We start from the raw sequence: 26,536 nt of genomic DNA, 5'->3' as shown, positions 1-26,536 counted from the left end.
CTTTGAAAAGTCTTCAGAGCTGTGTTTGTCTTAACTTCTGTTTTAGTTGCCAGAGACTGATTTTTCCATTAAAATGAATCCTTTTCACCCTGTTTGTATTTAAAGTGAGGAATGTGTTCTAGGCCTTTACCTTATAAAACCTTTCAATGTATCTGTAACATTGTAACATTTGTAACAATGTAGGCCACGTGTTTTTCTCACTGCTCATAGTTTGGTAGTCTCAACCATCCATGCTCAGAAGGTAACCTTCTAAGAACAGTTGCACAGCCTCGTTCAGAAGGAGTATAAATCTTCCTTCTTTCTCTTAGTTTTCTGACCCAGAAAACTTCTCATTGAACCTATTTCTGGGATTATGTTTTAAGTATAACACAAAGCCATCCACTGCCAGGTGATGGCATGGTCCCAGCTTTGATTTGGCTTTAGACTCTCTGAGGAACGATCAGCTGGCTGGCTTTAGGGTCGGCGCTGGGCCGTTCTTGTACTTAGCAGTCTCCATGGAGTCAACCAATAGAGTCCGCTGGATTCCAGGGAGTTGTAGCCATGACTGCTCTATCGGAGGGTATTATCTGTTTGGGGGAGAGTGGGACTAAGTTCTGTTATGTCATTATCTACCATGGCGGCAACTGCATTCTGGTTTCCTTAAGGGATGCTTTACGGTTTATGGAAGGAAACTCTAGTCATGTATATTTTCAAACCTTCTCTTCTGTTGGAGCACAGAGAGTTCTTTGCTTACAATAGCCTTGCATTTAATTGGTCTATTTATTGGCTTGGCAAGTGGGCTCTATGTGTATATGGTGGATGCTATTTTTGGTTAAGCTATGTAAAGTAAGGGCCTGTACCCTCATTTCTTCCCTCAGTAGCAAACCCTGAAACAAGCCATTATAGTTAGCTCCCCATGACAATCGGTCCATGGATGACAAAATATAGCTGTGCTTTCTCCTCACATATGCCACAACCAGTCAGAAAGTCTTTGAAGCAATAAACCCTAGAGATTTGGATGATCTCTTTGGCATTCTGACTAATACATCTGGTATCTTCTCCTTTCTCTACCTGGATTTAGCATTCTTTTCATGACTTAAACCCCTGTTCTTTATTTATGAGGCAGAAGTGCTTGGTGGATAGTCTAGGTTCTTACTAAACTCTCTTGAGGGATGCTTTCAAGGATCCTGGGTTTTGCCAGTAGCTTGTATTACAGCCAGCTGCCATGCTGATATTTCTAGTTTTGCCTTTGAGCATAGAAGGCAGCACAAGAGAGTGAAAATATAGTCAAGAGAGCCATGTGAAGAAGAGAAGAGAATGGGACACAATGGGGACAACAGATGTTTTACATAATGAGAACCAAGAAAACAATAAAATCTATTCTGGTTCCTTCGAACATTGTCATTTATACCATTATATTTTCCCTTACATCTGTATGCTAAAGTCTGTTGTCTATTTTGTGCACAGTAAGACATGTTCTGGGCTGGATCTAGAGCTATGTAGACATGGAGAGGATACACGCTTTGGCCTCCAGTTACTAATACCCTGGTAGGGACCAGGTCTGGTTTCATCTCTGTGCTTCAATTCCAGGGATGAGGAATCTGGATCTTCACATAAAAGCACATAGAAGGTTCTGAAATCCTTTAGCTGAAGTAGACAAAGTTTAGATAATATTCAGGTGTGAGAGTGGCTTGCCAGTGACAGGGCTTAAGGTGCCACTGAGTTTTGTGGAACTTGTGTAAGGAGAGTAGTAATAATTAGGCCATATGAGTTGATCCAAGTGTCTGAGGCTGAAAAACAATCACTGTCTCTGTTCCCCTAGGTCTTAGGAGGATCACTGCTTCCTCCAGTGCTCAACACTGAGTGTCAATGCCTGTATTTATAAGATAGAAAAACACCTCCTAGACAATGTATGGAGGATACAATAGAAGAAACATACCACTCATTATAACTTTTAAATTAAAAATAAGAATAAGCCCTAAAAGAAGAAATGATTTGAACTCAGAGAGCCCTACCCAAGAAGCCAACACGGATCCTCTGTCTTTAGTGGACAATGCGACCTGCTAGTAGCTTCTGAGGAGAAGACTCCGTTGGGTGGAAGGAATTCCTGTTTCTGGAGAGCATCTGATGTCATCTCCTTTGCTTTCATACTACCCAGAAGTAAGTTCCTGCCTTTGCTAATCCACCACGCTTACAATATGGTAAGAGCACAGCCCATGGTACCAAAATTGGCAAGCTTCAAAGTCCAGCACTATCGTTTTCTAGACAAACTAGCATCATCTCATGGAAAATTAATTTCTTCAGTCCTGAAATTGTAACATAGAGGAAAAATTGCAAACTTCCACATTGGTAATGGGATTAGATGATGTCACGCATAGGAAATGCATAGCACTTGGTACACTGTACCAATAACATTAAAATTTTAAATCTGTGTGTGTGTGTGTGTGTGTGTGTGTGTGTGTGTGTGTATGTGTGTGTTTGTGTGTGTGTGTTATATGTGCATGTATGTGTGTGTATGCATTCAGGCCAGAAGAAACTATCTGTTGCTTTACTTTATCAGTCTTTATTTTATTCCTGTTAGACAGATCTCTTACTAAACCTCTAACAGGGCTGACAGCCAGCAAGTACAAGCAATGCTCTTGTCTCTGTCTTTTGTTGCATTGTGGACACAGGTATGTTCCTGGAGACACTTGGCATTTAACATTAGAGTTAAGGATTCGAACTCAGGTCCCCATACTTGCAAATGAGCACTCTCACTGAGCTCAGGTCTTTTCTTCTTAATTAACACATGTCCTCTAGGTCTTAGCCCTTGTTGAGAGATCAAAGTCACTCTGACTTATCAGGCTGTGACAATGACACTTTATCAACAGAATCAAAACAATTGAATATTATATGAGATGTGCATCTGATTCATAAATGTATGCAGATCCCTTCCTTCATTGTTCACAGTAACTACTGTCAATCAGTTGACATTGTTCCAGTAATGACGCTGTGTTTTGCTTTTCCCCACTGGTTGGAAGATCAGTGGTTTGGAAGGATGGTGTTCTCTTCCTATTCTGGAATCATCCCTCATCTACTGCCCAGGGAAAATAAGCTATGAATGAGAACTCTTACAACTCCACAAACCAAAGGGTACAGAGCCATGGCAGAGGCCAGAGCAGTGTGAGAAGGGACTCAGAGGCCTCTACACCTACCCCTTGGAGGACCTGGGGTAGGCTACATAGATGGTTGGTTCTGGGAAGCTGGGAAAGACTTTTACTCAAGGAGAAGACATGGGCAAAGTCTGACAGCCTGGGGAAGAAGCAGGTGTTAAGGGGATGCTGGCAGACTCACGTGGCTCAGGGTCAGGGTTTAAGGAAGCTGGAAGCTGCTGGATACTGAAGGCTCAGCTATCTCCTATAAAAATAGCAAGAGCTGAAATAGCTATCAATGGACCAGGGTAGTGAGCAAAGATTGAAAAGTAGTAATACCAGAAAGGCCGAATCCTTCCCGTGAGTCTCTGACACCAATGGCTACTGCGCTAGATCCCAGTGGGATGAGGCTCCGGGGCCATCTCTGTGCTCTTTATCTGCTTGCTTAGATCCATCTGCAACTGAAGAGGCCACTTGCCTTTCATTTCCTGCGTTCATAGTTCTTCCTGCTTCAAAGTTTATCACAATCTGTTTTTCTTTTCTTTTGTCTTGGCTATTTCGATTATCTATCCAATGGTTTTAATGGAAAAGGCCGAGATACATGACTAATACCTTCGGTTTTGAATTTAAGCTTTTGCTGTTTCTAACTTAAGCCAAACCTACAATTCAGTTCATCAAGGGATGTCTTGCTATGTGCAATAGGGTTCAGGATTTATCTCACTGAGATGTTATGTGCCTCAAACACACAAGGCTGGAGCCTCTCACTGTGCTTTCTAAAGATTTTAAGTTGGTGTTATACAAGATCAAAGAGAGTCCATTTTGTGGCCATGCATGTGTGGCAAAATTTGGGTTCAACCAAACATGATTCTGAAGTCTTTAGTAAGTTCCCACATAGTAAGGTCAGAAAAGGAGTGATAGGTGTGGGTATTCCAAAATGTAATATATCTGGGGCATTTTCTACTTATTGACTACCTAATACCTCTTGGACTTTTCTTCTTTGGTAGAATTTCCACATCTTTGCGGTGTTCACTGTGCCCACTCCCTCTGCAGGTAGTCTGGGGCAGTGGAGGGCTTGAAGCTATAGTGAAGTCATTTTTACCTGTGAGATTGTAGATGGTGGTCCTTGTTAAGCAGAGCTAGAAGAGATGAATGAGAGCTTTCATGGGTCACAGACATCAAGGTTGAGAGCAGGGTGTAGAAAATGTATGGTATATTAGTGGCAGTGTGAAAGGTGCTCCAGCTTCGTGACGCTAAGGGGACAGAGGGACGTGAGGTAAATCATTAGCTTCCTAGGCTCTAGTACAAGCATGACAAGCTCACAAGATCAGGTCCTGTGACCTCTGTAATTGCGTGCTTCGTTTGGGGAAATGGAACATTCCCCTGACTGACCTCAAGGCACACCCTAATCCTCCTAGCCTAAATGACACAGGGAGCAGCAGGGAGGAGCAGCACCCCAACAATGGTCAAGGCATTCTCTGGGCTTGACTCTTTCTTCTCCTGGACACACCCAAGCACCGGCCCTGAAAGATGGGTGTATCATTGGCTCAAATGCTGGCAGCTTCAGCCACTACTTCCGCTGTGCAGCAGCTGACATCTGGGCAGGAAAACATCAACACAGGTAGACATAATAAGTGTATTGGAAAGACAGGTACAGAGATAAGGCCATCTCACATGACTCTTGAGGTCTGTGGATACCTGGGAAGGAAGGCACTTAAACTTGGGACACTACGAGGCTCACTAGGTGGGACACCTTATGTTCCCAGGGCTCTCTCTTGTCATTGAAGCAATGAGGGGGAGTTTGTCTCTGACTGCACAGTTTTGGCTTAGTTGCCATCCTCTGGCCCCAACAGCTCCTACTGTTGCCAACATTCTTACTGTTCTCTGGGTCCTTTGCTGCCCTGTGGACACCACTTACATTAAAAGCCTTTCCCTAACCCTCTCTAGAATCGATTCCTGATGAATGAGTGTACTTATAACACGGCTGCAGTTTTCAGGCCCTGTTGCCTGTTCACCTCAACATGGCTATTCTTCCCATCCCTTTCTGCTTAAAACTAACACTGATTTTATTATTTACAATCTGGACTCGGTCATACCATAAAGATCCACTTAGAGACCACTGAGCCAAAGGGCTGCTAAGCAGTTTTCTGTATGTCCTTCTCCACATTGGAGAAAGTAGTTGAATTTGGCTGCCTCTTTAACTTTGAGTGCTTAGATAATAAAGTGTAATTTGCCTTCATTCACACAGCAAGTAAAAGATTTGCTGAAGTATATGTTTGAAGCAAATTACAATTTACCTTTATTCACACACTAACTGAAATGTCTACCATACTATATATTTGTCATAAATGCAATAGTAGAGTCTCAAGGAATCATAGTAGTCTCACTTCTGCCTTCTATGGAAGATATCCCATCAGACACTGTATGGGATGTCAGTGCTAGGCTGTAACTGACCTAGCCATCTGTATACCTGCCTTCAGTTTCCTGTCTCTAAGTGCTGTCTTCCCATGATACAGAGCCAGCCCTATACCACCCTTCTGGTTCTGATGGCTGACCTCTTTTTTTTTTGAATCATTGCTAACTCAATCAGTTCAATTCTGCTAAACATAAACGATCAGTTTTTCTTAGTACGATGTGACTCAGTTGATTGGGTTGTTTTATGCACCGATATCCAAATTGGTGCTCACAAAAAATCTCTAGGTCACACTGCTGACAGGTGACAGGAGATGTTGAAGTCCAAGCCACTCCTGTGTCAGCAAAGACTGCTCCTACCGTTGCTTCAGTGGGGTTTCTGCTTCTTGTTTCTTCCTTGCCCAAGTCAAGAGTGGTTACTGTGTTATTCACTCAGTAATAAAGGTGACTAATTTTTAATTTCCTCTCTCAGTGACTTCATAGGCACACAGAGTGTTTTACAGAAATGCACCAAAAGAAATTATTGCTACCCTTTAAACTAAAGAGGAAGTGATTATTACGCTAATGGTGAGGATGCGGTCAGCCTCCCTCCCTCTGCCTCAGCTGGAACCCTTGCTGAAGCCTCCTGCCTTAGCCGAGGCTGCTGACAGCCTTGGGATCTCAGCACAGGAGAGCCTATATGAAAACAATGTTCCCAAATATTTCCTTCTTGGCCTTCAGACAGTTGGGAGGGGAGAAAGATCAAGTATTTGAGTAAATATGGCAGAGACTTCTGCAGCACATAACTCTGGGAGTTACTCCTCTATTTATTCCATGCTAACACCTGCTACTGAACACTCAGTATTCCGATTGCAGCACAAACAGACCTGACCAGACAGTATGGAATTTCTACCTGGAATTCAAGAGATGAAGAAAGCCTTTTTGTCCAGATGTGGGGCAACTTCTCTGTGAACTTTAAGACAAGAGTCTGGAAGGAGGATCTAAGAGACTTGTTTCTATCTTCATTCCCTTAGGGAACTGTGTTGCCTTTATCCTAGGCACCCACTATAGAGGTACCATGAGGTGCTTTAGAGGTGCCATGAGGTGCTACTTTCTGGATGAGACCAGAATGAGCATGTCTAGGATCCTTGAAGCTGCTTTGAGCCTTCCCATTTGCTTCTGGAGACCCTGGACTCTTGGCAGCTGCTATGTAAGAACTCAAAGGCCGATGGAAGTTGAGGTCATTTTCACTCTCAAGCCTGACTGGAGGAAAGAAAGCCATCTTGGGCTGCGAGCCATGAGGCTTTTCCCCCTCAGGCACTCTCATGTGGATGGATGGATGGATGATGTCCTCAGCCCCACCACAGAGCCTAGCAGACCTCCCAGCAACTTTAGCAATCTGTCAGCATCCCCAGGCAGAATGCTCTGGGAGGCCTCGCTGCAGCTTTGATTCCAATCCTATGTGCTTCTAGGGTTTCTTGGGCTGGCTTGTATAAAGGAAGAGAGTATCTCTGATGCTGAAAGCAAGCTGGGAGGGATTCTTTATCTCTGGGAACATGGAGTGAAGTACCTCAGGGAGGAGAGAAACCTTTATGACTTGTCCAGTCCAGCTATCATGTGGCTTGAGGCTTCTAGATGTTGGGGGCCTCTGTTTGTTCCTCATCAGTCCCAAGCCCCATGACTCTAAATTCTCCTTTGGGGCAAGTGTGGTTCCTGACCTGTTCTCACAACAATTCTACCAAAAGGCAACTTGATGCTGCACAGAGATGACTACATGTTCCAAACCAGGCAACAGAGAGGCTTTAAGTCTCACTGGGTCATTGGCCTATTCTATGTCCTTGGGCAAGTGATTTTGTAATTTTTGAATTTGTGGAGTAGGAGATTGTGGTACCTGTTTCATAAGGCATGAAGGATTGTCTGAAAAAAAATGTAAGGAGAGTTCTTGGCATATAGCTGGCATACAATGGATGCTTCATTGCTCCATCCCTGCTGAGGTGGGAAGGCTGGATGATACAAAGGTGCCAAGAAAACTGGAGATATACCTTGAACTAAGAAGCCCTCTACTGATCACAGCCCTGCTTCTAGTGTTAACAGAGCTCCAGACAGGAGGGAGAAGAATGTTACACTTAGGACTCAGAGGAGTAGAAACTTGGGCGTTGCCTAGGTCTGCAGTGCTTAGCATAGGTGGGCTAGAGAAGATATAGGTGTGTAGGGTTATTCTGCTTATAGAGATGATTGCAGAATCCACTGAGGCATGGAACAAACACTTAATGAAACTTGGATGATGTGCCAGACCCACTCCACCTTCTATGCACTCTCTGCTGCTCCATCTCTCCTCACTCAACTGCTTCCTTGTATCTCAAAAATCTGCGTTTCTTGAATTATACTCCTCTCTCCAGCTAACACTCAGAAGTCTTGTGATCAGTAATTTATTCCAACAGCTCTGATTTGTCCAAGGCAGTTGGATGTATATTAGTAGTGGCAAGCAGAAGGAGCCTGGAGTCTCGGTGGGCTCAGCACTCCTTTAGAACTTCCGCAGGGCGGAGCTGCAGCACATGCTTCTCCATGGATCGGACTGGAATTCCAGCTGGCATTTGTATAGCTCCATATCTCTGCCTCCCAAAGGGTACAGCAAGCATAAGCTGGGGCTGAGAGATCCACGTGTCAGATACAAGGAAGACTTGCTCCGGGTGGCCCCACTGAGGAGGGATTGGCTTGTGTTCTGGAATTCCCAAATAGAGAACAAAGAAAGAGATCTGTCATCACATTGGTGTGGAGTTCTTGCTTCTAGAGAGCTAGATTTCTTGGCCCCTATCTTCTCTTACACACAACGTTCTCACGAGTGAGAAACCCAAATGCAAGTGAAGAGACACAGACCAGTTCGGAAAATAAACTTTGGCGTTCAAGATGGCCCCCTTGTAGTTCACCTTAACCTACCTCTGTGATCTCACCTGAGATGACTCCCTACATGCACCCTGCATTCCAGTGAACTCATTCTGTCTAGGTAATTCTGGCCTTTCTGCCTTCTGCCTGAGCAGGTCTTTCTCCCTGGAGCACCTCCTCAGGACACTTTGATTCTCTGTTTCCATTAAGCAGGACCTTACATGGTCTCATATGCTGCTCCGTGACACATTCTTCCATCCCTGGAAGTGATGCTTCCTCTTCTGGCTCTGCATATCTTTTCCTAAAATTCATTCAACAAGTATTTACTGAGTCATCCCACAATCCAAACACTATTCTAGATACATCAATGGGTGACAAAACGTCTTTGACCGAAGAGTTTATATCCTGATATTTCATTTAACTCACCGCCACATTTGGATGGGTCTTATTCTCCTAGAAGACATTTTCCACTCAAGATCAGATTGACAGCCATGCCTGGTGGCATAGACCTGTCAGCTCAGCTACTTGGGAGGCTGAGGCAGGAGGATCACAAGTTCAAGACTTGCCTTGGCAAACTTAATGAGACCTTTTCTCACAATAATGTAATAAGTGGGTTTAGAGCTTGGATAGAATGTTGAAGCCCCAGACCTAGTCCCTAGTACTCAAAGAGCAGACTTTAAAGAACATATTTAATTTGTCTTTAGTCATACGTATGTCTGTGTGGTCATGTACGAGTATGTGCACATGAATGCAGGTGTCCAAGAAGGATAGAACAGGGCACATGATCCCATGGAACTGGAGTTATGGAGGTGTGAGCTGCCTTCTATGGGTACTTGGAACTGAACATATATGCTCTTAACCTCAGAGCCATCTCTCCAGTTTTATTCTCTTCTCCTCATCTGACTTGGCACCTTTGCATGTGGTTTCCTTCTGCATGAAATAGTCTTCTCTCTCCACTACAAACACCTGCTTGCTTTAGCATTTCATAGCATGAGAGTTCACCCTTGGAATTTCTAGTTTGAAGGCTCAACACTCTCATGGCATGAAAGCTATTGCATCACGTGTCCCAGGTCCCTGTGTATGAGTCTGAGACAGTTTTGGTGATGTGTGCCTCTTCTTCAGATGGTAAGCAACTGAGATCAGAGACAGTGTCAACTTTTGTTTGCTATTTGAAGTTCAAGCATAGAGAAGGGCTTTCTTGAGTGTTTATTGAGGGAATGGCTGAATATCCCCACTTGCCATACTGTATACTTCTGCCATGTGTAGATGTGGTCAAACATGTGGATTGCTGTCACTAATAGAATAATTCTGGACATTCTCCTTTCATCTGTACATTTTTGGCTCTCAAGTCTCTATCCTAAATTGAGCTCCAGCAACTCTGGATACCATGACAAGAACAAAATTCTATGCACATGGAATGTTAGTACTCTACTTCTGGGATTCCTAATTGAATAAAATGAATCCAGAGTTTGTAGAGACCCAGAAAGATAGTTCATCAGGAAAAAGGCACTTACCACAGAAGAGTGCTGGCCTGAGTTTGACCCCTGGGACCCATATAAAGGTGGAGAAAAAGAGAACTGACTCTGTAAAGTTGTTCTATGATCTCCACACCTGTACTGTAACACATGTACACACACCAATAATAAAAATAATAGTACTGTTAATAATAGTAACAATAAATAATATGAATAACAACAATAGGTATTTTGGTCCATTCAGTGCTGAAAGTAGCATGTTAAGGTGTATAAATGGACACACTGTATAAAGGTTTATAGAAGACATTCCTTGACACAATGGGCATCTACTCATATTGGCAACAAGGGATATACCTGATCTTCCTGAGATGTCAGCCCAGTATATAAAGTTTTACCCAGGACCTTGTAGTAGCTGGAGAATAGCAGTTGAAACAAAAAGATTTCTTATAAATGGAAGAGAGAATGCAACATTGAATGAAATCTTTTCCTTCATTATATGACTTCTTAAAAAGGGAATGGTAGTGCCATACATTGACTTATTAATAAGAAAGCCCACAGCGATGAATTATATTCACAAATACTATCTAATTTTATCACAATACTCTAGTGAGACTTGTATCACTCCTACTTTTGATAGCTGAGAAGATTGAGGCTTGCAATGGTTTGCTCAAGGACAGATGGCTATTATATTTGTCAGGATTGATTGTGCTGGATGGTGTGGTTGTTTTGCTGAAATGGCAACACCAGCACTTCTGTGCATTGGAGGTTTGCTTCGTCTTGCTCCTATTGTTAAGGGTTTGCTAGAGGATTCTGTACAAGGCTTGATTATTGGATGACTGTGATAATTTTAATTGCCAACTTGATGAAATTGGAATCACTTGGTAAGAGTTTTTAATGAGGGACTGTCTATATTAAGTTGCCCTGTAGGCATGCCTGTAGGGGATTGTCTTGATTGTATTAAATGATGTGGAAAGACTAAGCCCACTGTGGGAAGCTTCATTCTCTAGGCAAGGATCCTAGAGTGCTTAAGAGTAAAGAAGGTGGTCTGAGAATTTGGCATGTATGTTTGTTTCTCTCTGATCTTGACTGGCTGTAATGTTCCTGCAGTCTTCCTCACAGTGATGGACTGTAACATGGAACTGTGAACTAAAAATAGCGTCTCTCCTAAGTTGCCTTTTGTAATGTTCTCTTCTCAAAGCAACAGGAAAGGAAGCTAGGGAAGAGACTCAGGCTTCCATGTCACATGTTCCTTATTATGAAGAGAGGGAGAACAGGGACTCTTGAGTGTCTTACACTAGCAACAACCTGCACTTGCCTGGAAATGACATATACCACTTCTCATAACAAATCATCCAGCATAACTAGCCTTTAAAAGGCTAAAGAGTATAATACTACTGTACTGGCTAGTTTTGTGTCAACTTGACACAGCTGGAGTTATCACAGAGAAAGGAGCTTCAGTTGAGGAAATGCCTCCATGAGATCCAACTGTAAGGCATTTTCTCAATTAGTGATCAAGGGGGAAAGGACCCTTGTGGGTGGGACCATCTCTGGGCTGGTAGTCTTGGGTTCTATAAGAGAGCAGGCTGAGCAAGCCAGGGGAAGCAAGCCAGTAAGGAACATCCCTCCATGGCCTCTGCATCGGCTCCTGCTTCCTGACCTGCTGACTTCCTTGGTGATGGACAGCAGTATGGAAGTGTAAGCCAAATAAACCCTTTCCTCCCCAACTTGATTCTTGGTCATGATGTTTGTGCAGGAATAGAAACCCTGACTAAGACAACTACCAAGTGAGCTTCAATGTGAAACATCCCTTGTGCCATTTCACTCACTCACACATCAAACATATTGTTCAAAATCAATATGGCTATCTATCTTTCACACAGAAGAGAAATATGTTGAATCACATGGTGCTGTTAGATTGTTGACTTGGTTGGTTCTACAATCAACTAAGAGACATGATTCTGGTCAGGGCTGTGATGCAATTTCCAGGAAAGATTGAGTGAAGAGAGAAGGTTCCACAAGCTTCAAGTGTGGTTGGTACCTTCTGGTGGCAGCCCACATTGCCTTGCTTCTTGGTGGTATGTGCATCCATCTTGTTGTTGTCTCTGCTCACCTTTAATTGACATCTGAACTTAGTTTCTGGAGCTTCCAACATGGAGTAAAGATCTGTGACTCTCTGGGGATCCTTCTGACACCCAGCATCAAGCTGGAACTACTGAACCATCCAGACTCATAGACTGAGAGACCACTGTGTTCTCAGCCTCTTCAGTAGGATGATCATTATTAGACTACACAGCCTCACCAGTGTAAGCCATTCCAATAAACTCCCTTTTAATATATATCTTCTTAATATTTAATAGCCTTAAAATATAGGCCATTTTATTAAATTCCATGTTCATGTATATTTCATTTTATGACTTTTATTCCTCTAGAAAGCCCTGACTTAGATATAGAACCTCTCAATCCTACTTAAACAAACCTGTTTTGAAATATCAATAGTATCTAGACTTTTTACAGTCTCCCTTCTGAACTCACCTTCCATACACACTCAGAACCATCTTTATAAACATCAAGATGAGAAGCATCTACCCCATAGCCACAGGAAGACACACAAGTGCCTAGACTGGCCTTGTGGCTTGGGGCTGTGGTGCCGCTATAATGTACAGATATGTGATGGAGAGGAGGGAAAGAAAGAGTGATTTGTGCACTCTAGAAGGAGGAGGCACTGAAAACTTGACAGTGTGAGGAACAGGCTGATATGAGGAGCCTCAAAGCCACCCAAGGCCACAGTGATGTTTGGGCCTAGGCTGCCATCGAGGGTCAGGACTATGTTGATGTCATTACTCTGGGCCATACAGATGTTTGTGGTCTGCACTGCTTCCTGAGGCATTATTGATGCCAGGAGCCTATGCTGCCACTGGGTGCCATACTGATCTGAGTGGCCTGTGCCGCCACCTCAGGTTATGGTGATGTCCTGGCCCACCTGCTACTGAGGGCCATGTCATGTGGTCATACAGCAGTTGGGGTCTGTGTTAATGCCACCAAAGGCCATGTGGATGTCGATGTTCAAGTGCCTTGCTGAACTGGCCCCACCCCTCACAGGCAGTTGCACTCAGGAGAGCTGATCCAGTCTATCCTAGTTAGGGTTTTACTGCTGTGAACAGATACCACGACCAAGGCAATTTGTTTTTCTCTCTGTCTTTTTTTATTGGATATTTTATGTATTTACATTTCAAATGTTAGCCCCTTTCCTGGTTTCCCCTCTGGAACTTCCTTATCCCTCCCCCTCTCCCTGCTTCTGAGGGTGCTCCCCTACCCACCCATTCCCATCTCACCACCCTGGCATTCCCTTACCCTGGGGAATTGAGCCTTCACAGGACCAAGGGCCTCTCCTCCTATTGATGCCAGGCAATGCCATCCTCTGCTACATATCCAGCTGGAGCTATGGGTCCCTCCATGTGTACTCTTTTGTTGGTGGTTTAGTCCCTGGGAGCTCTGGGGGTCTGGTTGGTTGATATTGCTGTTCTTCCTATGGGGTTGCAAACCCCTTCAGCTCCTTCAGTTCCAAGGCAAACTCTTATTTTTTTTAAAAAATATTTTTATTAGGTATTTTCCTCATTTACATTTCCAATGCTATCCCAAAAGTACCACTTTTTGGCCCTGGCATTCCCCTGTACTGGGGAATATAAAGTTTGCAAGTCCAATGGGCCTCTCTTTCCAGTGATGGCCAACTAGGACATCTTTTGATGCATATGCGGCTAGAGTCAAGAGTTCAGGGGTACTGGTTAGTTGATAATATTGTTCCACCTATAGGGTTGCAGATCCCTTTAGCTCCTTGGGTACTTTCTCTAGCTCCTCCATTGGGGGCCCTGTGATCCATCCAATAGCTGACTGTGAGCATCCACTTTTTCTGTATCCATTCCTCTGTTGAGGGGCATCTGGGTTCTTTCTAGCTTCTGGTTATTATAAATAAGGCTGGTATGAACATAGCATATCCATTGGGGGCCCTGTGATCCATCCAATAGCTGACTGTGAGCATCCACATTTTCTGTATTCATTCCGCTGTTGAGGGGCATCTGGGTTCTTTCCAGCTTCTGGCTATTATAAATAAGGCTGCTATGAACATAGTGGAGCATGTGTCTTTCTTACCGGTTGGGACATCTTCTGGATATAAGCCCAGGAGAGGTATTGCGGGATCCTCTATGTCCAATTTTCTGAGGAACTCAAGGAAAACTCTTATAAGGACAACATTTAATTGGGGCTAGCTTATAGGTTCAGAGGTTCTGGTCCATTATCATCAAGGCAGGAACACAGCAGCATTCAGGCAGGCATGGTGTAGGAGAAGCTGAGAGTTCTGCATCTTCATCTGAAGGCTGCTAGCAGAATACTGACTTCCCAGCAGCTAGGATGAGGATTTTAAAGCTCACACCCACAGTGACATAATCTATTCCAACAAGGCCACACCTACTCCAACAGGGCCACACTTTCTAATAGTGCCACTCCCTGGGCCGAGCATATACAAACTATCACACTGCCCCGTGTGGCATGGGCAAGTGGAAGCTGGCCCTGCCCCTCACCTGCTGATGGGGGAAGGGGGCAACGGAGACTGGGATTGACTAACTCAACTATCACCCAGGCCCAGTTCCAGGGCCTTGAGTTAGCTCTCTCCAACATCTGCTCTGTGTATTAGAGGCTGGATCGTCTGAAGGAGCTAGTCCTACAGAAACAAACCCTCAGGATTTCCAAGACTCAGGGCGACAGTAGGAAATTCAGGAGGAGTTTTGATGAGGGCCCAGTATTGATAGCGTAGCAGATGCCAGAGGCCTTGAACCACACCAATGACTTATTGCAATGAACATTTGCAAGTAAAGCTGTTGGTCAAAAATGAATACTGCAGCTCCCAATGCCACAGGACTGATGAATATGTGATGAAGGGGTAGGAAAGACAGAGGAGAAACATCTATGACTAGTCTGTAGTTGATAGAGGATCAGGTCACTGCCCATAGTGGTCAGCAAGAGGTTTTTTTTTTTTCTTTTTTAAAAATGTCATTTAAAAATTTCTTTTCTTTCTATGTGGAGGTTACAGGGATGGAGAGCAGATATGGAGGGACTGGGAAATGAATGGGGTTGGGTTGCATGGTGTTGACATTCCTAGAGAGTCGATAAAAACTATTTTAATAACGGAAAAAGAAAAGCATCTAAATGAACATCCTTTGAAGTGCTCACTCCCAAAGAAGTTATGCACATGGTGCCTCACAATCTTGCTCTGCCCACATCCTCTCTTACATTTGTCTCTTAGTCATTTGTCTATGTGTTCTCAGAGACCCTGTTGACCCCTCATTCCCCCCATTCTTTATCTTCTATGTTGTCTGGCTTCTAGGTTGGTTTGGGAATACATGAAGCTGGCAGATAAATATAAGGCAGCAACAGATAACTCAGGACATCTTCCATCTAACTCCTGTTTTTGATAGTATCCCTCATTGCCAACCAATGTGGCTCTAAGACTTTAGATCCTACTGGACAGGGCTACTGTGGTTCCAATATCTTCCTGATGATAAACAACCCTGGGATTTCACAAACCTTAGGTGTGAAAGAAGTTCCTGACCACTTTTATTCTTTGCGTTAACTCATTGTCTCCTGCCCATCTTCTCAACCACACATATAAATAAGTCCTGTACTAAAGTCCTTTTTAGTGGATACCTAGAATGATTTGTGTTTTCTGACTGGATTCAAATAATATTCTCAGTGGGAAAGTTTATTTATGTAGACACAAATTAAACTACAATCCCTCTGGGTATTCCTGATCTGGTATCTTAGATTAGAGTGGAGGTAAATCTTTCTGCAGAAAATAGGCAGAGGACTCTTCAAGACAACCTTTCTGTGGCTGGTCTATTATGGTAGCACCTACAAACTCTTGGCTCTTTGATCTTTTGCCCTCATGCCTTGTTCCTTTATCTCAGGCTCCTCTTAACTTAGCAAGTCATCTGGATCTCTCAGTCTGTCTCCTGAAATCTGGAAGCCTGCTTGAGATATCATCTTCATCACATGCAAGACCCTGTCAGTCACCCATTTTAAGAGAATCAGATGCTCAAAGACTCAGTATTAATTCATTCTTCCATATTGACTACCTCAGGCTCCCTCCCTTTGCAACCCCCATTGCTTTGTGTCTATCCAGCAGTCTTCTGTCTGTTATTTAGGACTTTGATCAGGCTTCATATTTTCTTCAGAAATTACCTTGACCTTTGCTGAAGAAGGTCCTGAGCTAAGACTCCAAAGAGCCTCTGGACTCCTGTCACCAGACTATCCTGTCATTAGTGGTATATTTTGTTCCTCAGTAGGCTTTGTGCCTCATGGGACACTTTGGTTATTTCTGCATACTCAATGCCATTCTTGGTGTTTTGGAGTGGATAGATACTATATATGAAGAAAAATTATTTACACATGACTAAGAGTCTGGGGAAAAATCCGAAGTCAGTAATGATCCAACACAGCATGATATTCCAACTATGATGTCTGGTATGTATAGAATGGACCTTGTGAAGGCCACCGATTGATCTCTCTGAAAACTGCATTCCAGGGTAGTTGAACCTTTATTATCTATTGGTTAAAGATTTGAGTCCTGTTGAAAACCCAGCAAACACACCAACTGCTCTTCAGACTAATTCATACAAAGTTCTCGTTGCTGGCAAGAACAGATCAAGAAACTAACCACAACTCAAGACCACTCAGTCAAAGTAAATTTGAGGAAAATTTAGCTAGTCAGTTTCTCCAAGTTAGTTGTATCTTTTTGTTGTTTTTGGATAGCTGAATACATTATTGGTTTTCGCTTTTTGCCACAGCTGTGGACTTTGATGGGCATTGTTTATGATTTGGAGGTTCTCATGGTAATATTATCCTTCAAATGATTCATTACAAAGATTGAAAATATGAATTTTCAGCATGCAGGGAATTGTTTTGTGAGTTTTCTGATTATATCCCATTACAGTCACATTCAGAATGGAGCAGCCCTAGGAAAACAGTGGACACTTGTCCTGAGCTTTTATCATAACAGGAACATTTCAAATTTAGAGGCCGATGTGTGATGTAAGAGGGGTGCTACAATGTTGGAGGAGCTACACAGACCTCTGTGGGCATGCCCAGAATGTGAGTGTGTGCAAGGACCACATCTTCCCATGTGAACTCCACCGTATGCCCTGTCGTTGCTTAAGTTCAAATGCATTTTCTAATTTGTGCTTTCTCAGGAACTAGTTTGGATTTCCTCTTACCCACTGCTTCTTGGCCTAGAGGTTTTTAGGCTAAAATTTAAAATGCTAAAGTTCTTAATGGGAAGTCCTATGCCATGCTGCACAAGTTGTAGATACTATTTTTGATGGTCATCCCTATTGAAAGGAAGAAAATGCCATTTACCCTCCAAGAAACTACAGGATTAAAGCAATAATTTTGGCAAAATGTCTAGCCTTGATGGTCATCCCTATTGAAAGGAAGAAAATGCCATTTACCCTCCAAGAAACTACAGGATTAAAGCAATAATTTTGGCAAAATGTCTGGCCTTGGTGGCACTCATCAGTGGTCACTTTATTTGCAGTATTTTTCCAGTTTGATTTTAGAAGTTAATGATTTAATCATCTTTCCTTTCTGACAACTCACATTTTATACATGTAGCTGTTTAGGAAAGAACCCTGGAAGCCCATCTGTGTTCGCATCATCACTAGCCAGGTGAACCTGGACAGGGAGAAATGCTTTGTCTCTGTAGAAGAGGGTTTATTTTGTTTAAGAATGAGTTCTTACATTCCACTTTGTATTTTTTAGACATTGGTTGATGCTGAGAAAAACTGAAAATATGACCATTTTGTTTCCATTTCTTATTTCATTGAGATATCTAATTTCTACTAAAAACCAAAATTAGGAATCTCCTGGGATGACTGTTGAGACTCTTGGAGGGTATTTCTTGTTAGACAGACACAAACAGTGAGCATCTCACAGACATTACCCATCCTGAGATTGTAAGGCAGTATTTTATGATTCATCCAACTGTCTGCCCAGTTCACTCCAGTTGTTCCAAACACATTCTGATTTGGGTCAGCAGAGTTTTCTTCTGTCAATATAGATTAAAAGCTTAAGATTCCAAGAGGGAAAATAAATTAAATTCTATAAGCATCTGAGTTTATATTTATTTTTATTTTAATTAGCAAGGAGATAATAAGGTTATTTCTTTTTCTTCTCAGCTTCGGGCTAAATATATCACTTTCAGACCAGAGGGTTTGAACATTAGCATATGAAATGCAGAAGTGTTTATTCCTAAAAAATGTGACACAGAAGGGAAAAAAAATCCAAACAATAATATATAGATCAAAATCCAAGTGATGTCATTTAAACAAGCATTGTAACAATGAGCAGTGTGGCCTCTTTGCTCTAACTGCAGAGAATTTACCATTGGGATAAATCAACACTACGGCATGAGCAAGTCACCAGTCATGTCAGCCTTCCAGCCTATTGCTGTATTTCTTCAGATATTGTTAGTATGTAGTTCTAATTCCCTTGATTTGACAGAACCATAAACACAATTGAATCAGAAAAATCTCTAACCAAATAACATTTTTAGGGAATCCAGGCACGAAGTATAAGGGATACAACTTCAAACTCAGTTCTGTTATATTTTCTCTCCCTCCGTTCCCGTCCTCCATTCTCTCCTCTGTCTCTTCTTCTTTATTTCTCTCTTCCTTTTTCCTTTCTCTTTTGCATTTCACTAGTGTAGTCTCATTAAGCTGTGCTACATGTGTAAGAGGAGACCTCCTGCCCACCTGCTGAAGGATGGCACTGGTCTCTCAGCTGCACTAGTTTTGCTATGTTCAGTTTCTTTTGAAAAGCACTCCACACTTGGAAATACATATGGAAATAACTATTGCATATTCTGTACATGGAGGCCAGGTGTTCTACTGACTGAACTAGACCACCACTTGACAGGGACAGAGAATGACCTGTAGAGTTGTACTGGTACAGAAATCAATTCTTTCAGTGAAGTGGAAAGATAGCTTCACGCTTAAAGGTATGACCTAGTTAGACAATGGCAAGTCTTTGTATCTAACACAGAAATCCATTAACTTAACTTGTTTCCACAGAGCTTCTAAAATGATCTTTAGTTTACATACATACATACATACACACATGTGTATATATACGTATATATACATATATACATGTATATATATACATATATATACGTATATATACACATATACGTATATATATGCAAGTGTATGTACCTGTGTGCATGCATATGATGTCCAGAGAACTATGTCAGCTGTCTTTTATCACATTTCATATCCATCCATCTATTATCTATCTATCTATCTATCTATCTATCTATCTATCTATCTATCTATCTATCTATCTATCTTTGGTGAGGTCTCTCCCTGAACCTGGAACTCCCTGATTCAGTCAACTGGCTGACCCTCAAGCCCTCAGGATACTCCCATCTCTTAACTCTTCAGCTCTGTGGCTCTGGGCAGGTACCACCACACTCAGCTTCTTCCACAGATATGGAGAGTCTTAACTGTGGTTCTCAAGCTTGCAGAGCAGGCTCTTTATGTATGGAACCACTTCCTTGCCTGTAAAGGTTATTTCAGATCAATTAGCATCTTACCAGTTATCTCATAAACACATTCATTTAATTCTTAACAAAGTCTTAGAAATAGACCCAAGCAGTGAGTGTGACACTTTGTTTATTTATCAAGGGGCACTACACTTTTTCTTTAGTAATCTGGTAGGACTAATAAATTCAATTATTTTCAATTTTCTTGGAAGGTTATCTCTGTAAAAGGTCTCTGTATGTATCTGACACCCAGTATATACTCAACAAATGTTTCCTGTTGTTATTGTGATATAGACCAGCTCCATGTGAAATGCTCATGTCTGGTGCTTCTGCAAGATTTATGCCATCTGTTACTATCTTGGGCCAGAGGATGGAGGTAGGAAGGAAGTGTCATGGGAACATAGATAAGGAAGCCTAAATAAACTTTAGGCTTTAAAGCTTAAACTGTATATCAATATATATCTCTGCCCAAATGGCCAAACAACAGCTAATTTTGATTATTAGAGTACAGAGTTATAACAACCAGTGCATGAAAGCACATAGGAATTCTTGGGAAGAAACTAATATTAGACTCTGTTTGAAGCCAAAATAACCAAAAATTTATGCAATCAATTTTCTCGTTATGCATTTTTTTTAATGAACCTCTCCAATAGGGTTTTGAAACACAGTCCTGACTCTTCATGAGAGATTGATAGAAACCCAGAGCTTTTCAGTGTTCGTGAGTTCTGGTAAGTGTGTGTGTGTATGTGTGTGTGTGTGTGTGTGTGTGTGTGTGTGTGTGTGTGTGTGTGTGTGTGTGTGTGTGTGTACAGGATTTGAATGTACTTTGAGCTTGGGAAGCAGCAGCAGTAGGTCACTATATGGGCCGAGGGATCAAGATCTACATTGAGCCAGTACTTTGATTAATTTTATTCATGAAATCCTGTGCTGATGGCAGCCAGTGTTCTGACTTTCAGAACTATATCATCCCTACAATTATTGCTGAGGAAGAGTGAGCTGTGCCATGATCCCGGGGGCCAATGCCAGTGATGTGCCAGCTTAAACCTTTTCCTTTTCTTTAAGGACTGTGTGTTTTTCTTTCAATGCTCTCTTCCACTTCAAGGAAAAAAAATCCACCAACTGTACTCTCTGGTATGATGGAAGCTTTACCTCAGAGGGAGGTTTTCAGGTTAGATCCAGCTCAGAGCACTAGAGTTCTGTTTTTCTGAGCGTGCAATATCTTCTGGAATAGTGGCTTATGTCCAGATTCTGAGAAGCGAATAAGAGCTACACCAATAGTCTGCATTATTTTGGGACTAACTTGGACTAACCTGACCAACCATTCTAAAGAAGCTTTCTTTTGCTTGGCATTGGTGTGTTGCTAGTCTACAGTTCTTGTGGGGAGCACTGTCAGCACCGATGGCCCAACGTCCTTTATATATAGCACCTCATTTACATGCCACTGGGTAATGTGTGAATACTTTGCATTGTTATCCAATAGGTGGAGGATCTGAGAGAGCATTTTAGCACATCCAAATTCTTTATTTATTTTAAAGACAGGAGGTTAATATACACTTACATATATTGTGAATAATTTTTGGTAAATATAAACTAATATGATTCCTTGAGTCTTTATCAAACAACTTTAGTGTTATTGTTCTTTGTTGGAGGGAAAGTGCATACCTAGGAGTGGCAGGAGGGAGGGAAGGGAAGAGGGAAAGTGATGTAATTCTATTTTAATTAAAAATGTATTTAAAAAAACAACTAATAAGTACAAAATGTCCAAAAGGCAAGTTGGCCTTGCAGATTGAATCCTCGAAAACCAATCGTAGCTGTTGATTCTTTTACCCCCTTCTTTCCCATTTAATTTAACAAAAACAAAGAGTCAGAATCACACACACACACACACATTGATTCTATTAAAAATAATTATTCCTGGAAATGTGTTTTATAATAGAATTTTTTTTCAAAAGAAGCAATTTAAATGGTCAATACTAGGAGACTAGGTCAATTTAAGCCAATTAGTGTCAATAGCACGCACCATTATGTTATCTACACTATTTTATGATGTAGTAAAACAATCATCGGTTGCTTGCTTGGTGCCAGATATTTCTTGTCTCTATTTTCCCAATTATATATGATGGGCAATTATTGATGTTTTGATTAGAGAGGTGCCATGAACTTTACCTTGTTATTCCCCTGTTCTGCAAAGAAATGTCCTAACCAGATCTTCAGAATGGACAGGGTAATGAGAAGTGACACTGACCACAGACCCTGGTACTATTGAGGAACTCGGCATCCTCATTTACAAGCCACTGGGCAATGCTGAACGCAGGGGGAAAGCTTTGCCTTGCTGTCCAGGTCTAGGCTCTGACTGCAGGCACTTCCAATTACTTTATTCATTTTACAGCCAGACGTTTAATTTCCAGAAAGGAGTTAAAATTCTTCTTGCGTCCCACCTCCTTTCAGTTTCAATCCAATATTAATGAGGCTTTAATTTCTTTCCCCTGCATATCAGAAAGCACATGCATAACCCTGACAACTTATTGGGTGGAGGGAACTGCTGCATTCCCAGAATCTGTCCAGGTTTCTAATTTCTTAGAGTCATAGATTCTTTCCGATTCTGAGCATTAACACTATGGCTCCTACCCAGCACTACAGAATAAGGGTAGAGGGTTTTTTTTTTCAGGTTTCCAGAGCAAACTGATGGAGGGAGTGACTTTAAAATAGATTATGAAAACTCATGTGGGTAAGAGGAACTTGGGTGTAAGATGAAGGTGTTGAGAAGGAACAAACTGTGGGACCAGTAACCTAGTGGTCCCCACTAGCCTAAAGGATTGTAGATACAGGATAGCAGAAGATGTGGGTTGGTAGGTCACCCAAACATAGGAAGGTCATAAGAGAGGCTTCAGAGTAGGACAGCATTGATCAATAAGGCCCAAGATGTAGCTAAGGGTGGTAGTGATGGGTCAGAACCATGGATGATACCAACGTGGATGATAATGTCATGGAGACAAGAGGAGTAAGTGAAGACTCACTAGATCTCAGATCTTCAGTGAGTGAGTGAGTGAGGGTACTCACAGTGGGGTGTGTCTAATGGTGTATGAACTTTAATGGAGCTGGTGATTATTTTGAGCAGGAGGTATGCCACACTGGGAGAAATTATATGGCCAAGAAGGATGTCATGCCACCAGACACATCAACTCATGCTGGAGACCCAACGAGAAACTTTGTAAGTTTTCTCCCTGGCTTTGACAATCTGAAAGCTTGTTTATAGCATTGTTCCTGTATCTGTTCACTCCCTGGATTCTAAATTCTCCTGTGGATAGGGCCCATCACTATAGCTCATTTGATCTTTGATAAGTTTAGGGACCTTTTAGGTTGCTGGTTTTTTTATTTTTGAACCCAAACAGAATAACTGCAGCCAAAAAATGCACAATTCCTTAAATGAGCATATATGTTCTACCAAAATGTTCTTTCTCTAGAAATTTTATATGTATCCTCTATTGCTACTGTGGCTATGTGATTCACCTGTTGCCTGTCAGGCTCACTTCTCTGCGTTATGATTGATTCTCTCTATACCTTATGATACAAAATACTTTATGCATACCCGTGTATACATACCATGTTAATGGGGAAAAGACCTTAGGATATAACCTGAATTCAAGAGGCAAGGCAATGAATTATGGATTAGAACTGGGGCTACGTTTATCATCCCCAAACACTTCTCAAGTGTTTTTGACCAATTAGTTTAGGGAGAACATTTTCTCCCTAGTTCAAATTATAGGTTGGGGGAGGTGGTTATTGTTTTTATTTTCAGCTCAAGTGGGGCCTTGCTAGTGATGACAGTACATCAGCTCCTGGGCATCAGGAACCTGCACACCTTCCTGTTAGTAGAACGTGACTTAAAATGACCTGCTATTCCATACCAGACCAACCCCCAGTATTATTTCTATTGTAAACAGTTGTCCAAATGCTCTAGGTTTGAGAGGAAACACCTTTCCTGTGTGGCCCGGTCATGAGGTGATGGACAATTATGATAGCTATGAACTCACTGTAATTACACATTAGTCAAGCAGGAACCCACAGCTGTGTCCACGGCGATCTTTCCAGCCAAGGACTTTTGTACATGCTACTCTGCAGAACCTTCAGGTTGTCAAGTGATTAACTTGCCCTTTGGTTCACAGTGTCACCCAATGGGACCATGCCAACACAGGCGTCTCACAGAAGAAAAATAGGTCAGAGCGTCTGAATGAAAAAACATGATGAGAAGACTGGCTTTGAAAGGTGAGCACAAGGTCCCCAATGGAGAAGCTAGAGAAAGGACTGAAGTAACTGAAGGGGCACAGCCCCATAGGAGAAACAACAATACGAACTAACCAGTACCCCAGAGCTCCCAGGGACTAAACCACCAGCTAAAGAGTACACATAGAGGGACCCATGGCTCTAGCTGCACATGTAGCAGAGGATGGCCTTGTAGGTCATCAATGAGAGAAGAGACCCTTGGTCCTGTGAAGGCTCAATTCCCCAGTGTAGGGGAATGCCAAGGTGCAGAATTGGGAGTGGGTGGGTTAGTGAGCAGGGGGAAGAAGAGGAGATAGGGGTTTTTCAGAGGAGAAACCAGGAAAGGGGATAACATTTGAAATGTAAACAAAGAAAATATCTAATAAAATTATAAAAAATTAAAAAAAAAAGGTGCTTCCTGTGGGGCCATGAGAGATAATTTTGTCACTCCTTCAGAGGTTCATCAATACAACCTATTCCTGATATTCTTTTTACAGGCTCACAGTATAAACCATAGAAGTATCCCTTAGAGGCTACATAAACCTTACCTTGCATAAAGCATACTTTAGAAATTTCAACTGGTGTTTTTGAAGTTGAGTGAAGACATCTCAGAGTTGGTTGGTAATTCTGAGTCACAGTTTCTCTTTAGATGCAATGTTCTAATATGTTAAAACAAAGCCTGACATTGCTGGCTTGTGCGGTAGGATCAAGAATTGACAAATGGGACCTCATAAAATTGCAAAGCTTCTGTAAGGCAAAAGACACTGTCAATAAGACAAAAAGGCCACCAACAAATAGGGAAAGGATATTTACCAATCCTAAATCAGATAGGGGGCTAAAATCCAATATATACAAAGAGCTCAAGAAGCTGGACTCCAGAAATTCAAATAACCCCATTAAAATGGGGTACAGAGCTAAACAAAGAATTCTCAACTGAGGAATACTGAATGGCTGAGAAGCACCTGAAAAAATGTTCAGCATCCTTAATCATCAGGGAAATGCAAATCAAAACAACCTTGAGATTCCACCTCACACCAGTCAGAATGGCTAAGATCAAAAATTCAGGTGACAGCAGATGCTGGCAAGGATGTGGAGAAAGAGGAATACTCCTCCATTGCTGGTGGGATTGCAAGCTTGTACAACCACTCTGGAAGTCAGTCTGGTGGTTCCTCAGAAAATTGGACATAGTACTACTGGAAGATCCAGCAATACCTCTCCTGGGCATATAACAAGAAGATGTTCCAACTGATAATAAGAACACATGCTCCACTACGTTCATAGCAGCCTTATTTATAATAGCCAGAAGCTGGAAAGAACCCAGATGTCCCTCAATAGAGGAATGGATACAGAAAATGTGGTACATTTACACAATGGAGTACTATTCAGCTATTAAAAACAATGAATTTATGAAATTCTTTGGCAAATGGATGGAACTAGAAAATATCATCCTGAGTGAGGTAACCCAATCACAAAAGAACTCACATGATATGCACTCACTGATAAGTGGATATTAGCCCAGAAACTTAGAATACCCAAGATACAATTTGCAAAACACATGAAACTCAAGAAGGAAGACCAAAGTGTGGATACTTCATTCCTCCTTAGAAGTGGGAAGGAAATACCCATGAAAGGAGTTACAGAGACAAAGTTTGGAGCTAAGACGAAAGGATGGACTATCCAGAGACTACCCAACCTGGGGATCCATCCCATAATCAGTCACTAAACCCAAACACTATTGCATATGCCAGCAAGATTTTATAGCTGTCTCTTAGGCTAAGCCAGTGCCTGGTAAATACAGAAGTGGATGCTCACAGTCATCTATAGAATGGAACACAGGACCCCCAATGGAGAAGCTAGAGAAAGCACCCAAGGAGCTGAAAGGGTCTGAAAGCCTATAGGTGGAACAACATTATGAAGTAACCAGTACCCCCAGAGCTCATGTCTCTAGCTGCATATGTAGCAGAAGATGGTCTAGTCAGCCATCATTGGGAAGAGAGGCCCCTTGGTATTGCAAACTTCATATGCCCCAGTACAGGGGATCACCAGGGCCAAGAAGTGGGAGTGGGTGGGTAGGGGAGCAGGGCAGCGGGAGGTTATAGGGAACTTTCGGAATAGCATTTGAAATGTAAATAAAGAAAATATCTAATAAAAAAAGAATAAAAATGTACTAGTCAGAAAATGTGGTACATTTACACAATGGAATACTAATCAGCTATTAAAAACAATGAATTTATGAAATTCTTAGGCAAATGGATGGAACTAGAAAATATCCTCCTGAGTGAGGTAACCCAATCACAAAAGAACTCACATGATATGCACTCACTGATAAGCGGATATTAGCCCAGAAACCTAGAATACCCAAGATACAATTTGCAAAACACATGAAATTCAAGAAGAAGGAAGGCCAAAGTGTGGATACTTCAATCCTTCGTAGAAGGGGGAACAAAATACCCATGGAAGGAGTTACAGAGACAGTTTGGAGCTGAGACTGAAGGAATGACCATCCAGAGACTGCCCCACCTGGGGATCCATCCCATAAACAACCTCCAAAACCCAGACACTATTTCATATGCCCGAAAGATTTAGCTGACAGGACCTTGACATAGTTCTCTCTTGTGAGGCTATGCCAGTGCCTGGCAAATACAGAAGTGGATGCTCACAGTCACCTATTAGATGGAACACAGGGCCTCCAATGAAGGAGCTAGAGAAAGTACCCAAGGAGTTAAAGGGGTCTGCAACCCTATAGGAGGATCAACAATATGAACTAACCAGTACCCCCAGAGCTCATGTCTCTAGCTGCATATGTAGCAGAGGATTGCCTAGTTGGC

At 42.1% G+C, this 26,536-nt stretch overlaps 1 long non-coding RNA gene across 1 annotated transcript; it reads left to right on the top strand.

The window, feature by feature from the left end:
• The first annotated feature begins 1,982 nt into the window (after positions 1 to 1,982).
• Positions 1,983 to 24,467, top strand: Gm34628. The gene is made up of 4 exons (XR_390589.2): positions 1,983 to 2,139; positions 22,564 to 22,656; positions 23,612 to 23,711; positions 24,206 to 24,467. It is a non-coding gene; the product is annotated as a predicted gene, 34628 (long non-coding RNA).
• Positions 24,468 to 26,536: the final 2,069 nt, after the last annotated feature.

Source organism: Mus musculus, chromosome 4 (genome assembly GCF_000001635.26).
Source record: "Mus musculus strain C57BL/6J chromosome 4, GRCm38.p6 C57BL/6J".
NCBI lineage: Eukaryota > Metazoa > Chordata > Mammalia > Rodentia > Muridae > Mus > Mus musculus.
This window is presented reverse-complemented; position numbering and strand designations above follow the sequence as displayed.